The 14579-nt window shown below is 42.5% G+C and overlaps 1 long non-coding RNA gene across 1 annotated transcript in view; it reads left to right on the forward strand.

Annotated features, from left to right (window-relative positions):
• LOC125696793 (uncharacterized) overlaps window positions 1-1252 on the forward strand; it is a 125130-nt gene extending 123878 nt beyond the window's left edge. Inside the window, exon 5 of the long non-coding RNA XR_007378537.1 lies at window positions 624-1252. This is a non-coding gene — a long non-coding RNA (uncharacterized LOC125696793). The remainder of the gene's footprint in view (window positions 1-623) is intronic.
• Window positions 1253-14579: the final 13327 nt, after the last annotated feature.

Consider the following 14579-nt stretch of genomic DNA (forward strand, 5'->3'; position numbering starts at 1 on the left):
AAAGCAAAAATCAGTAGAAAAGGACTTGTTTAGAAATGTCACAGATTTTATTATGAACCATCTAAGAGCTTTTCATACCAAACCAGCCCAATGCATGGAAAAAGAGAAATGTTTTGGACTGTATCCCTAGAATGAAAGAGTCGTTACCAACAAGCACTTGTAGTCTCAGCAGTTCTGGCTTGTTTCAAGTGGCTTGGTTAGCTGTGAGCAGCCTGCCATTTCACATCGAACATACTGGGTCTGGAACAGGAAAATAACAAGGCTTTAAAGTAAACTGTTGAGTTTTCTATTCAAAACATGAAGGCCTGTGTCCAGCATGCATCTGGAATCAGTACTGAGTTTTACTTCTCAGAGCGGTTCTGGTTTGACTTAACATTAGCGTTGGATCAGTTTTTTCAAAGATCTCTGATCTTTTGCATCATTTTTGTATCTGATATCTAATATCTGATATCTAACTGGAAATGGTGGAACTGTGTTTTTCTGTTGGGGAAAAAAAAAAAGAAAAAGGCCTTAGAGCCCGAGCCCAAGAACTGCACAGCAAACTTTCCAACAGAGAAACACATGCCTGTAAATGTGGCTGAGGATGTTTTGTGAAGGATTCTCACCAAGCATTTCCCTTGCAGTGCCCATCCAATGAAGCACCGAGTGCTTAGGGCTCAGCAGCTGTTCCATGGTGACCTGAAGCTCCTTCTGACAAAGCTGAAGTCACAAGATGATGGTGGCACTGGATATTCCTTGCAGCTCTTGCCCTTGCTAATGCTTCTTAAAGTAACAAGATACTGCTTACTTAAAAAAATAATAATAATTAAAGGCATAATTTGTGCTGTAAGTACTCCTCTAAAATGATAGGATAAAATATAAAAGTAGCATCACTCAGCTGTACTTATTTTCTACGTTCAAAATCTGACAGAGGTGTGTATGAAGCAAATGCAAGGATAGGAGAGCATTATACTTTCAGGTTTTCTATTTAATTTGTCCTGGAAATGACTTTAGCCATTCTACACAGATGAATGTCAAAGCAGATATCTTAACAAAATCAATACAGATATAATTTTGAATTTGTTTGACTTCCTCTTCTTCCACAAACACAACAGGAAAGTGAGTGGAACTCTTTAGTCTAAAGGATGTGTGAGCTGGACTCTGACATACGATGTTTAAGTTAGATGCCACTTTATACCAGGACAGTTTGCATTTATTTGTTACCTTCCATTGAGAGAAAGCATTGTGTCTGAACAAAATGATCATTATGCTTGTACTGACTTCTGGACTTCTGTGGCAATTTGTATTTAAAGTAATTCAGGATGGTAATCATACTTGCTGCTCCACTAACTGCATAGTTACTATTTGGAGTACCTCATGTATATTTTACTGCCACATATGGTCTTTATCACTGCAGACCTTTTGCAAATTGATTCATTTGCATCGTTGTATATACTCTTTCAGAAGTCATTTTCTGCATGTGAGGAATGGGCTCCTGGTGGAATCGGAGATCGCTAATGGCTGAAGAAGAGCAAGTTATTTGGGTCACTTTTTCACATGGCGGGGGGTGTGACAGAGCTGAGGGCTGTGTGGGACATGTATCTGTCTCAAACCTTGGAGCACTTCCCTGTCCTCTTCTGCCCATTATCTCTCTCTCGCAGCCATTTACTTTCCAAAGATACTAATGTAAAAAAAAAATTAACCCACTGCAGAAATCCATTAGAGTTTTTTCTTTTTTCCTCCCTCACCTACACAAACTGGCACTGCCTGAAGCTGAAGAAAAGTAAAAATCCTGGATGAATGACAAGTACCATGGTTTTTAAAGTCTGATATCCTCTAGCCCTGCAGGGCTGGAAGAAAGGGGACAGATCCTCTGATCAGTTAGCTCAGTACAACATAAACAGAGCAAAGTTGTTCTAACGTGGCTGAAGAGGGCCAGTTCCCTCGTGCTGTGTGTGCAGAGAGCTGGGAGGCCTGACTCCCACACTGGCAGGGTGACAAGTTGCATTCATCTGCAACATCTGAGGGAATCAAGCTATTTGATGTTTTGTTTTGAGAAAGTTATTGAGAACTACTTTGTATGCAAAAGGTATGCAATGCCTCCAAGTCCTAGATAACTGAAATTATGGTGGCTGGAGGTGCTACATTTAAATCTTGTAAAGTTCTCTGGAAAGATATCACAGTACGTGAAAAAGGCACACAGCAATGCACAAGGAGTTGTCTGGACCCTAACAAGTCATTCTGTCCACTTTCTGACCACAGAGATGTGCAGCTGGGATGAAGTTCCATCTCCATCTTCCTTCTCCTCCTGATGCCATAAAACCATCAGTGTGTTGGCACAGCAGTGTTGTTTGGGCCTACCTCTGGGATGTGCAGATGTGTGGCAGAGGGGCAGGTACCTGAAATTGGCAGTAATCTTCTTTTATTTCTGTTGAGGAAGAAAGCTCAGGATGCTAATGTAACGTGATCTAACTCTCCACTTAGACACAAGGTGTGATGGGGCACTGACACTGCTTCTTTATGTGACTATTGACACAGTTAGTAGCTCTTGCACGAGATGAGTTTTCCTACTGAACTGTGTGACTTAAAAAACAACAACACATGCATCCTACACAGGACAGATCATAATCCAAAAAGTGCTTTATCCTTTTCCTCATAGGAACAACCTCCTGATATCTCCCTTGTAGAAGATTTCGGGGGCTCTGCCTTGTTTTGTTGAGGGCTGTCTTTTGATACCTTTGGTTTTAATAAGCAGCATATTATCTCATCTATGTGTGTACAGCAGCATATTTCAGAACATAGGTATGGGAGGAGTGAGCGGAGCTGGCAGCAGATGAAAGCAGGCTGCAATGCTTCAAAGTGCAGGGGCTGACAGCGCGTGCGAGAAAAGGGTCTGGTAGGCATAGGGATGGGAAGCTTTTGAAATATAGATAACCTACAGCAGAGATGAGCTCTGTTCTTCTGGCACTAATAATTAGAAAGATAAGAGGGTAAAAGTGAAAGGCAGCCGGGAGATGTGGACAAATTGAGGATAACCCATCCTTGGAAAGATGAAGCTATGGAAATTTTGTTCTGGAAAGAGAGTAAAATGAAGCTCAGGTGGGAAAAGTGAAAAACAAAGGCTGTTATACCTTTTGAAATGTTTGTAGTGAACTTGGAGATGTAGATATTTAGATCAAACCCAGTTATGTTTAAACACTCTGAGGATGTCGTATCAAGATTCCCAGAAACCCTGCAGAACGAAAGTAACGGCTGTAACACCAGAAAGAGGATCCTGGGAACAGGAGAACACATGGCACCAGTGACCCAACATCTGCAGGAGGCACTGAAAGCCCTGCTCACAGCAAGGCGCTTTGTCCCCATGCTGCCTGGCCCGGCTGCAGCCAGATCCCAGCTCCCAGAGATGCATATTAAAATGCCACGGTAAGGTCATGGCATGGGTTGGCGCAACTACATCTGAGCTGTGAGGTGTGTTACAAAGCCAGACCAAAATAGTTGTAACAAAACTGAAAAGGAGAAAAATCAATGCACCTGTGGAGTGCCTCGTAATGAGGGAGATAGTTAAAAGGAAATTGTTAAAAGGAGTGGCTGAAAGAGCAGTGCGTCTGTCGGCAGCTCAGATGCTTTAAAAACAACCACTAATTTTGTTACTAGACACAAATATGCACAACATAATAATTTTAAAGACTATCTGCCAAAAATAAAATACAAACCAACATACAAAAGAGCTATTAGCTTTTTTTTTTTAATATATAAAAAAAAGGAAAAAGAGTCAACTCTCAATTTAAATGTAAAAGACAAGCCAAACAGATTTTGAGCACTTAGCGAATGTGGAAAAGCTAATAATAAAAACTTATTCAAACACACCAGAGGCAGGAAGCTTGCCAGGGAAGCAGTCAGACTGATAGATGATCAAGGCATAACAGGAGCATTAAAGGAAGATAAGACCGTGGCGGGGAGTGAGATGGATTTGCACCGCTGTGCGCTGCAGCAGAGGTTAAGGATGGCTCTGTGCAAGGGCTGCTTTGGTAGGGACAAGCTTAAGGAGCCAGCTCACATTAAAGTGTTCACTTGGAGAGCTTTGAGAATAAATTAATGAACAGTGAGAAAGTGCCGGGGCCAAACGCACAGATGAAGGCTGTACTGATTCCAGATAGGCTGCTCTGTAAAGCTGACAAATCTTAAGCATAGGCAAAATCCCAATTTAGAACAATTTCAGTGGAGTAAGCTCAGAAGACAATTGCTATAATTATGCAAATTTAAACAAGTGAAAAGCCTTAACACAATGTATACAAAATAGTGGTTTAAAGGAATTAACTTTGGGAATTAGCAGAAATTGGTCATTTGTATGTAATAACAGGAATGGGAGCTAATGATCCGGGCTGGAAGAGTTGTGCCAGTAGATGCTTAAGCTTAGATAATCCTGTGTTCAGTACCTTCATACTTGTAGTTGTTTTGGCTTGCAGCCTATGCCAGTATTATCGTATTGAAATTCCAATCACTCACCAGTTCTTAATTAGACAATATTCCTGATACAATAATCGTGCCATTAACAGATGATTAACTAAAGTCTGTATCATAATAAATAACAAAGTTACTAAGTATAACGTAAATAGCACAAAAATAACGTAAATGTTCCCAAGTTGGCATTATCGCACGGTGGTCATGACCCAGAGTTTAAAACATTTACATTCACTGCTGTCCTGTCCGGTGCTTCAAGTCTTTACAAGTAGCTGCCAGTAGAAGAAGGAAATTCATTTTGTTACCAAGGCTTTTTCCCAAGCTGTGAGATGGTCTGCCAGAACAGTCGGTGTTCTGCAGGGCTGATAACTGATCAGTTGTCTTCTACTTTTTGGGCTCTTTCGTTTTTGCTGCTTAAATTGGGAACAGTAACAGCAGAGTCTGTGTGAGTGTTTATGCTCGGTATCCGCTTTGGTGTTAGAGTAGGAATGTTGTATGTCTAGTGTACTCACTTCAGTAATTGTAAAAGAGTAATTATCTGGGATATATTTAACAATATATATGTATTTATTGCCTGTATCCCAATATTAAGAAAAAAACAACCACACTGTACATAGTAATCTCATGGCAGATGCTGATAAAATATGTTACTTTATGGAACTGGGGACCTTCTGTGCCAACCACTGACCAATGGTGCCCTTAGGACCCATTGCTTCCCGGAGAACTTAGAATGCAGGTGCTGTGTGACAGGGGCAGGCAGCTCTCTACAGAACCAGCCCTTCTGTTGTCGCTCCTGGTTTAATGAGCCAGCAAAAGTAAGCTCTAGGAATAACCTCTTGGGAGGTTCAGACTGGATATTAGGAAGAATTTCTTCTCAAAAACGGTGTCAGGCATTGGAACGGGTTGCCCAAGGAAGTGGTGGAGTCACCATCCCTGGAGGTGTTTAAGGAGAAGGTTGGTGTAGTACTTTGGGATGTGGTTTTGTGAGCAATTCTGGAGGTAGGTGGACGGTTGGACCGGATGATCTTAGAGGTCTTTTTCAACCTTAATGATTCTGTGATTCTATGTATAGCCCCACCAATGACAACCGCCTCTCATTCTCCTCCCAGTCTCACCTGTGTCCTGCTCTCACCTCCAGTGCTCAGGGAGGAGTCCCATGCTCCCTGAGTCACATCTCGTTAACCTGCCCTGGCTTTAATGTAGGCTGAAGCGGTGGAGAGAACCAGAGGTCTTGTTATCATGTGACAGTGTAAGGTTACAATTTCACAGTCAGAGCTGAAACTCGAGCTAATTAAAAATAATGAGAGTGGAGTTACCTGGTGGTGGCAGCTGCCTACCCTGGAGCTGCTCAGCTGTGGTGTGATGGTCCAGGAGAACTCACCTTTTCTTGGCATTTCTTCCTTTTTTGGGGGGCTGGAAAGAGAGGAAGGGCAGTTTCAGCTGTGTTAAAGCACAATTCTATTTCTGTTATTTTTTTTTCAGTAATGCCTGCTGTTCTTCTCCCAAAACGATTCTTCCATTTGAACCATTTTTCTTCTGTGTTATGATGTGCAGCCGACCCAGCGATGTCTCAGATCTTCCTAAAAACAAGGGCCTGAATTCATTGCAGTCTGGTTAGATGTGGGGAGCTTATTTGATTTGGAGCTAAATCAAATGTCAGAATCCTTCCAGAAATGCAACATCTGTCCCCCACACAGCTGTGGCCCAAAGCAGCCAGAAGTGCAGCCTTTCCAAGGTTTACCTGGTATTTTAAGTTTACATTTTGCAAAGGTAAACAGGAGGCACCGACCTAGGCGTGTTTATTTGGCTTTGGGAATCTCTTTATCACACCGGCAGGTCTCAGATAGCTCCTGCTTTGAACATTTTGGCAGAGAAAGGGTAATTGCTGACTTTTGAATGCATTTGGCAGTTGGGTGGTCAAAATTTTCCCTGCAGTATTTCTTATTTCACCGTTGTCAAAGAAAACACAGCCTGGTTTTGGAGTGGGAAAGACACAGGACCAAAATCCCTATAATCTTCAGCTCTTTCTTCTTCCACCCTGATAAAGCCACGGCTGGTTGTGAATGTTCCCTTTCTCTTTTCTTACCCTGTGAAGTATCTCCAGGCGTGGCCACTCTGTTATCCTTGTCATTGTGTAGCTGATGCCAGTGGCACTGGCTTTATTGGGCTTTGTTGCAAGAGGCTTTCCCTCAGATGTATGTCATATTAAAGTCAGACCTGTAATTATGAAGGTTAGATTCAATGGCAACGTGCAACAGGGAGAGAGCCTTTCCCTTCTTTCTCCAGCCCTAATGAGCTTCAGGGTGTGTTCCTTGCTGCTCCTTACACGGGTTCAACGTGTTCTGATACGGCCACTGCTCCTTGCTGAAGGCTTTGCTGGGAATGCCAGGCACTTCCATGACAGAAAAGCATTTCAGAGAAATTAATTCAGCTTTTCCTAGCCGTGCAAGAAATAGGTACCAGCTCATGTAAGGGAACATCAGATGCTCATCATTCAGCTTGCTTTTCTCTTGAACAAACCATGCTGTACTCCCAGGAACACACATATGTGCCAGCAATCTTCATGTACACTCAAGAAAGCCCCAAATGTCCCAAAACTAAAATTCAATCCAGCTATGATTTTTGGAAGGGATTTCTTGCATTGTTACCTTCTGTTAACAAACAATTTTTAATAAAGACATAAGGAGAAAGTATTCCACTCCCATCTATACAAACAGCTATAAACTGCATGCATTTTAACAATTCTGTCCAAGGTATTCCATTAAAATGTCAACTTTTGCTTTCATATACTTTATGATTCTCTTTTTTCCTTCTGCCACAAATATGTTGTTGCCAACATCATCATGACATGGTTTGCTGCCAAGCCTAGGGAAATTTAAAAAAAGAAAGAAAAATGAATTTCTATCCACTCTTTAGGTAAAATTCTTCCAGCACTACAGAGTGAGAAAGCAGTCAGAAATATCCAGAGTGCTGGATACGAATGTTGGAATGCCAAAGGGGTGGCAAAAAAGCCTGGAAGTAGTACCAAGGGGATCGATTCTGTGCCGTGAGTGATCAGCATCCATTGTCCTTTATAGATTTCACATGGCTCCTGTTATGTGCTGTGAAGATGAGATGAAGCACCATGAGCATGCACACTCTGCCTTTCAGGGCTTTAGCAGAGCAAGTCAGCTCTTGCCTGCAGGAAGCAACGTGCCTTTTCCACAGAGCAGCCTCTGATGGCTCTGTGAGATCCTTTGTGTCCTCCCGCACCCCCCAGGGACTCTCTTTGAAGCACATCAGCCTGCTGTCACTCAGAAGGTCCCCAGGCCCAACTGCAGCCAGATGCCAACCATCTGTTGCTGGCTGCTGGCAGGAGGAGGAGCGCCGAAAGGAAAGAAAAAGCCCTGGCTTTTGCTTTGAGAATTGTCAGGGCAGGTGGCTGTGTTTCCTGTTCAGGTGCTTGAACACCTAACTAAAGACACAAGCCTGGCTTTGCATGGGTAGTGTCCCTGTTCCAACCCTTCCGCAGTGCAGGTCCTCTGGATTTTCATTCTTATTTTTGCAGTCTGATGGTTACATCTGGCTGGAGCTACTGAGGGGCTTGGCAGAGCTGAAATGAGCTCCGTGGTCTCAGCAAATCTCCATTTGTGTGGCCCTGTGCAGATAGAGAAAAGCAAAGGGGAGCCTGTGCTGTCACATGCTGTCAGAGCAGGACGTGAGCACTGAGCGCCCTGTTACGGTTTGGAACCAGCTTAACAAACTTTGAGTTCCTGAGTGATATCCCAGTGTCATTTCCTGCCTTCCCAGGCACTGGGCATCATGCTTTGCCTGCAGCTGGTTGAGTTTGTTGTTATTATTAAGTAGCAAAGCATCTCTTTATTGGAATTTGCTGTTTCTCAGGTGCTGCCCTCACCCCAGAGATGTTTCCTCTTAGAAGTGATTTGATTTCTCTCTCTCTGTCTTCTCATAGGCCACAGCTTGATTTCACTTGTGCTCCTGGGTGTAAAAGCAGTTTTAAAGGAGAGCCAAAGAGCTGCTGAATGTAGCTGTTTTGTTTACATTATGTAAAATTGGGAATGTGCCATAAGAGAAATCCCACGCATCCCATGCAGCGTTGTAGGCACACAAGGGTGTGGATGCATCAGATAAAGTGGGTGGAGTTTTTGAGCTAAGACCTGCAACTTGCCCAAACGAGTTAATTACACATGCTGCGCCTCACTTTCCCAATACAGAAACGTTTGTAATTTAAAAAAAAAAAAAAAAGTAAAGTAAAAAACAAAACAAAACAAAAGCAGTGTAATTTGGAATTGGCCTTAGGCTGTTCCAGCTCACTGCTGACTCTGGGACCCGGTCACGGTCCCATCAGCCGCAGTTCAGCGGTGATGCAAGCAGCACAGAGAGCAACCTGACAATTTGCTTACACCTACTGCTCTAATTTAGTCTCTCATCTTATGTAAATAGTAGTGGCAAACATTTCCCATATTTTGCGGAAATTCGATTGATTGAGAAATAGCATACATAGAAGAGATTTCGAGTCCTTTGAGTCATATGTGGAACTCTAATTTTCTAGTAGTGTCTCATGCAATGCGTTGCAATTGTGAAATGCACAGTGCATATAAAAATCCATATGCCTGTATTTTATTTTTAGCCCCAGCAGCCTCCATGTAGAGTGCTTTCTGTGTCACACGCAGCTGGAGTCAATGATTCTCCCATGTATCTGAGGCCATCAGCTCTCCCCTGTGGAATATTGATTTCCAGGAAACAAGCTTCACACAGCCATCCTTGCTTAAATATAGCATTAACTGCTGTTGAAAAACGAAGCACATTCCTCCTTTTTTCTGCTGGAAACTGAATGCGTGGCTCTGTTTAGTGAAGCATTTAGATAGGCAAAAAAAAAGAAAAATGAAAAGAGCGTCTTCGTATTATGGAACATTTTACTGTTTACATCCCAGCTACCATACATGACTAGAAATTTAACGCTTCTGAAGCAGTTGTAACTGTGAAATAGAGCAAGAAAGCACAGGGCTAGCAGCTGTCTGAATGCACTGCAGCCAGGAAATGGTGTAGACTATCTTTGAGCTTGGCCGGTGTACTGGGATGTGTGTATTGGTCAGAAAAGGGAGATCTTTAGAAAGCTGTTAGGTCAAGAGCGTATTTTATAACATCAAATATTTAATATTATCGAAGTAAAGAAAAAACAAAGGGGGTCAAGGTTAAAATCAAGCTTTGTGGCTGGTCTCTTATGCTATTAAAATGATTGCACGAAAGGTAGAGGGGTTATTTTTTAGCATGCAAGAAAGTTACAGGCTGCAGGTTCAGTTTAACCTTGCAACCTTGCTGCTTTGTGGCAGGGAGATTGTTATTTGTACTACGTAGGATTTAATAATCGGGTAAGGAAAGCATTTCCTTCCTAATCATTCCATTGTAGGCTTTTTGTTTGGGGTTTGCTTTGGTTTGGCTGTGTTTTATTTATAGATGCACCTTTTTTTCCTGTAAAACACCTTGAGGTGAGTCATGTTGTTCAGGCTAATGGAGGTGCTGCATAGCTGTCCTTTAGCAGTGAAACACTGCTGCTCCCCCATCTCACTTCTCTTCAAAAAAGTACTGCCCATTTCCGGATTTTAGCTAGAAAACACTGCAAGTCAGGCCCCAGATTAAAACCCCGTGGGATTAAAACAACTCTTTTAATTCTGCCTTATAATTTTTGCCTTGGAAGTGCTGTCTGAGACCTTTGCCCAAGGTGATGATGGCAGAACGCCCCAAAATTCAGCTTAGAAGGGCATTGGAAAACCATAAAGGTGCATTCTTTGTATGTGGAGGCAATGCTTCTTCTGATGTACTTAATTTCAAATAGGCTGTACAAGTTCAGTCCTTCATGGGCCCGGTTACCACCTAAAGAACTACTATGCCAGCCACGTGGGTAAGTGATTGGATATTCCCTATGTACAGCCAGTCACTGTGACCCCATTCCTTTCTCCACACCGCCATCAGCATTTATTTATTGCTTTAATACATGGCTGAAAGTCTTAATAGGAAAGAGTAAAAATCAGTGGGAAATGTGTAAAATGTGCTGAGGAGCAGGTGTAATGCTTTGTGCCCCTGCCAGAGAGCAGCTGAACTTGATTCCACTTATTGTTTTCAGTCGAGTGATTAAAGTCCAATCTTTGCCTTGGAATGTGGAGTCAGCAGAACTCAGCAATGAACAGCACTTTGTGAGTGCTTTCAGAGCCCTCTTAGGTGCAGCCACCAGGTGAGTGCCGTACAACCTGTGCCCAGTTGCGAGGTAAAAAGAGAACAGCGTTTGTATTTTGATATCATTTGCCCATGAAAAACAATTTCCACAAACTTGAAAAAAAAAATGGGACTATCAGACATAAAGATAACAATCATGGTTCCAGTGCGATTAACCCCCTTCTTCCCCTCCAACAATGATTTTTTTTTTATGGACCAGTGCAGCTGCTGCAGCAGCCACCCATAAAAATTATCTACTGCTTAGAGAAATGCAAGACTAAATGACATATTTTTGGATTTTTAAGTGTCACTTCAGTGAAATGTACTTATGTATGAATAGCTCCCATTTATTTTTTTTAGGAATGGTTAAAAATGAGGAAATTGTGAGAATTCTTCAACGTTTTCAATTGCTTTTCCTTGTGTTGGTCTTGCTGAATGGGGAGAATGTTTTTATTTTTGGATATTTTAAAGGGAAAATATTCAAAATGTTCTGTTTTTCACTACTTCACTTCTTTTTCTCCTTCTCCTATTTGCCACTGAAGAAGAAGAAAATTCAGGAGTGGGAAGGGAGGATGTAGGAGGAAGAGGGAGAGAGAGAGCAAGAAAAATGCAGTTGATTTTGATTGAATGATAAAATGGAAGATTTTGTTTCGAAGTTGATTGGAGTGCTGAAGAGAAGGGAGGAAGCTTGAAGTGCAGCTGTTTGGTTTGCTCAGGTTGAGGAGCAGGAGGAATGCTTGTGCAGAGCACAGTGCTCAGTGGCCAAGGACAGGAGCAACACCAACATCTTGGTTGCCCAAGGAGGCTGTGGATGCCCCATCCCTGCAGGCATTCAAGGCCAGGCTGGATGTGGCTCTGGGCAGCCTGGGCTGCTGGTTGGTGACCCGCACATAGCAGGGGGTTGGAACTGGATGAGCACTGTGGGCCTTTGCAACCCAGGCCATTCTATCATTCTGTGATCTTCTGGGAGCATCAGGGCTAGCATGGAAAGGAGCCAAAGGCAGAGCCATGGTGTGCTGGAGGGCAGTTCCAGCAGCAGGGTTAACTCAGAGAAGCCATGGAGACGAGAGGGAGAACAGATAAAGGCAGTATTCATGTGATCCAAGAAGAAAATGCATAAAGAATTAATGAATCCCCAAAAATGTCTTTGAAAATACCAACAGCTACGTAGATAAGAGTGAAAGTGCTGCCTTCTTTCAGTCCTTGTTTCAAAAGAGCCATGGCCACCCCATGACACAACGGATTGATGGGGTTTTTTAAGATTAAAAATAGCTTAGAAGAGCCATTGGAATGGATTATGAACTGGCTTATGGAGATGAAACAGAGGGTGTTGTTGGCAAGAGGGGAAATTGAGAGCGAGGAAACAAGCGGGGTCAGCGCTGTGGGCCCTGTTGTGATGAATGGTGAATGTGGATGCCCTTGGTGAAGGTGAAATTTCCAAATAGGCATGACAGTGCTGAGCCCAGGGCACCTGGCCGCCGAGCACAGCCAGGCAGGCAGGCAGTTCAAGAGTGCTGCAGTTAATTATGGAGATGAACATGCTATTCGTGTAGTTCAGCAGATGGCACCATGTTCTTAAACTCTCGAGTGAAAAACTTTGTCTAGAGGATAACAGGGGTTTCATGGTATCGGCTGAAAAAGAAACTTTTGACAAAAAATGCTATTTGGAAAACTGAAGCAAGGGGAATGGTGAGAGTTTTGGATTCTTTTTTAGGGTCTGAGTGCATCCCTTCATACACTTGGCAGCTAGAAAATGTTCAGTGGCTTCATGATGTGATGATACTCTTTAATGGGAAATATTGTGTGATCTTAAAGATGGACTTCATCCAACAGATCATTTCTGCTCACTTCTGTGAGATGGCTGAGATCTTAAAAGTTTGGCTGCCTTTTTAAAGTCCCCAAACTTCTCAGAGCAGCCAGACAGGCCGGGCATTTCATGAGAGGTGTTTTCTCCTGATGCTTTCAGAGCTCTCGTGGTTCTGGGCACAAATGTTCTCTGAAGTGAGGCTCAGGACTGAGGCTGAGCTCCATGTCTTGGTTGTTTCTTCTTGCTTGTGGTCAATGATGGGCAGACACCGAGCTCTCAATGCCCCACTGCTCTGGGCAAGTGCCTGGAACTGGAGATCTGCAAGAAACGTGTGAGCTAAAAATCATCTGAGCCTTTTTGTAGACCTTAAATTTGTTTGAGCTTTGGCACATTTTATCCAAACCATTTTGTCTGGCTCTAATGCTGTGTAAATAACATAAAGCAGTTGCTTTGTGAAATATGTGATGTTTGTAGAAACGTATATACCGACTGGCTTCCAAAATCAATACGTAAAGCTTCAGCACTGCATTCTCAAGTTCATTTCTGTTTTGATGCATCTTCAAAGTAAGACATAGAGTCCATTACTTCGCATGCTTTTTAAATTGAAAGGCAGCAATTTAAGTATTGATGAAAACATGTAAGTCATAATCTGTATGAACTGCTTATGGAATCCCTTTGTCAGGAATCTCTGGTTTTATTTTGTATGCACTGTTCTGGTTGCTTTTTTGATTTAGAAAAGAGTCTGTAGATTTTTGTGTTTTTGGACAAAGCAAATGGCTGAACAAACGTCTTGGAATCAGGGACAGAGAGCCATTGCACATACTGCCTGGTTATAGCTATAGAAATTGCATTGCTTGTATCCCTCCCTGGCCTTGGCTGTTCCTCTTCCCCATGGAGGTGCCCCATGCACAATGTAAAGAACACTTAGACTTGGGTAGACAGACCTTCAGAGGTCTGACTCCAAGATTGCAAATCTAATTTAAGTGGTTTCATCAGCTGCTTTTTAAAATTGAACTTTTTTAGCAGTTCTCACAGACCTGAGAGAGAGAGAAAATAGATCTCAGCCTGCTATGCAGGATGCTATGTTCTCTGAATCTGTTATTCAGAATGCATTCAAAGTGCTTACACCTTTAGGTTTTCCAAAATACATGAAACCGTTCTTCAAAGAGAGCTTCTGATGCTTTTTTTGCTTTAATCTGCTATCAGGATCACCTCTCAGTGTGTGCCATGAGAGCAGTGGTTAGGGCTGTACAAGGATGGTGCTGACAGCAAAGACAAAATGGAGACAGAAGCAAACTTCTGAATTTCTGTTTGGCATTTCTTTAATCCAAGCCCAAGTTTTCACCTGTGCAACTCACTCAGCAAACCAAAGGCTCACAGTCGGAGCAGCCCCAATGCAGCTCTGCCTGCATTTGTGTCTCTGCACCGTGCTGGGCTGTGCCAAACCTTGCAAGGGACTGTCAGCAGAAGTTTGCCTTGGGGTCTGTATGTAAATCCTGTAACTTCATCAACTTCATCAGTTCATCCCTTTCCCTGCTGTTGGAAAGTAATAACAAGCGGAGTTTGGGAAATGCAGTGTTTTCTGCAAACCAAATTGTCATTGGTGCTTTTTAATGACTAGACATTGAAAACACAGTAACTGTTCTAATCAGGATCAACATTAATTTCTTCCTAGCTTTCAAATGCTATAACTCCATTTCTCTCAGTATGTTGGCATCTGTGCTGGTATTTATGAAGTTTTGCTTGCTTTGACTGCCATGCAAATTGTTCCTGAAAGTGCCCTCTAAGGAACTGAAGTGAGAGGGAGCTCAGCAGTCGTAATAATCCTGCCTTTTAAAAGATTATTTTGCAATTAAATCTGTGATGTTTTCATAAAATGGATGCACAGTGACTTGCTGGCATTGATAGCATACAAAGGAGGGTTTTGCATTTACAAATAAAAGAACAGTTCTGTTTCTCTGAATTCATATATATAGCGTGGCTTTGCATTTTGCCATTTTCTTTTGATTTGCCTACAAGTCTATAAAGAAGCTCATGTGCTCAGCATGGAGGCATCCTGGCTGATGGTAGTTGTTCTGCAGGGAGCATGTTCTCAAATTCATATCAAGCAGAATAATTA

This window comes from Lagopus muta, chromosome 8 (assembly GCF_023343835.1).
Source record: "Lagopus muta isolate bLagMut1 chromosome 8, bLagMut1 primary, whole genome shotgun sequence".
In the NCBI taxonomy this organism is placed as follows: Eukaryota; Metazoa; Chordata; class Aves; order Galliformes; family Phasianidae; genus Lagopus; species Lagopus muta.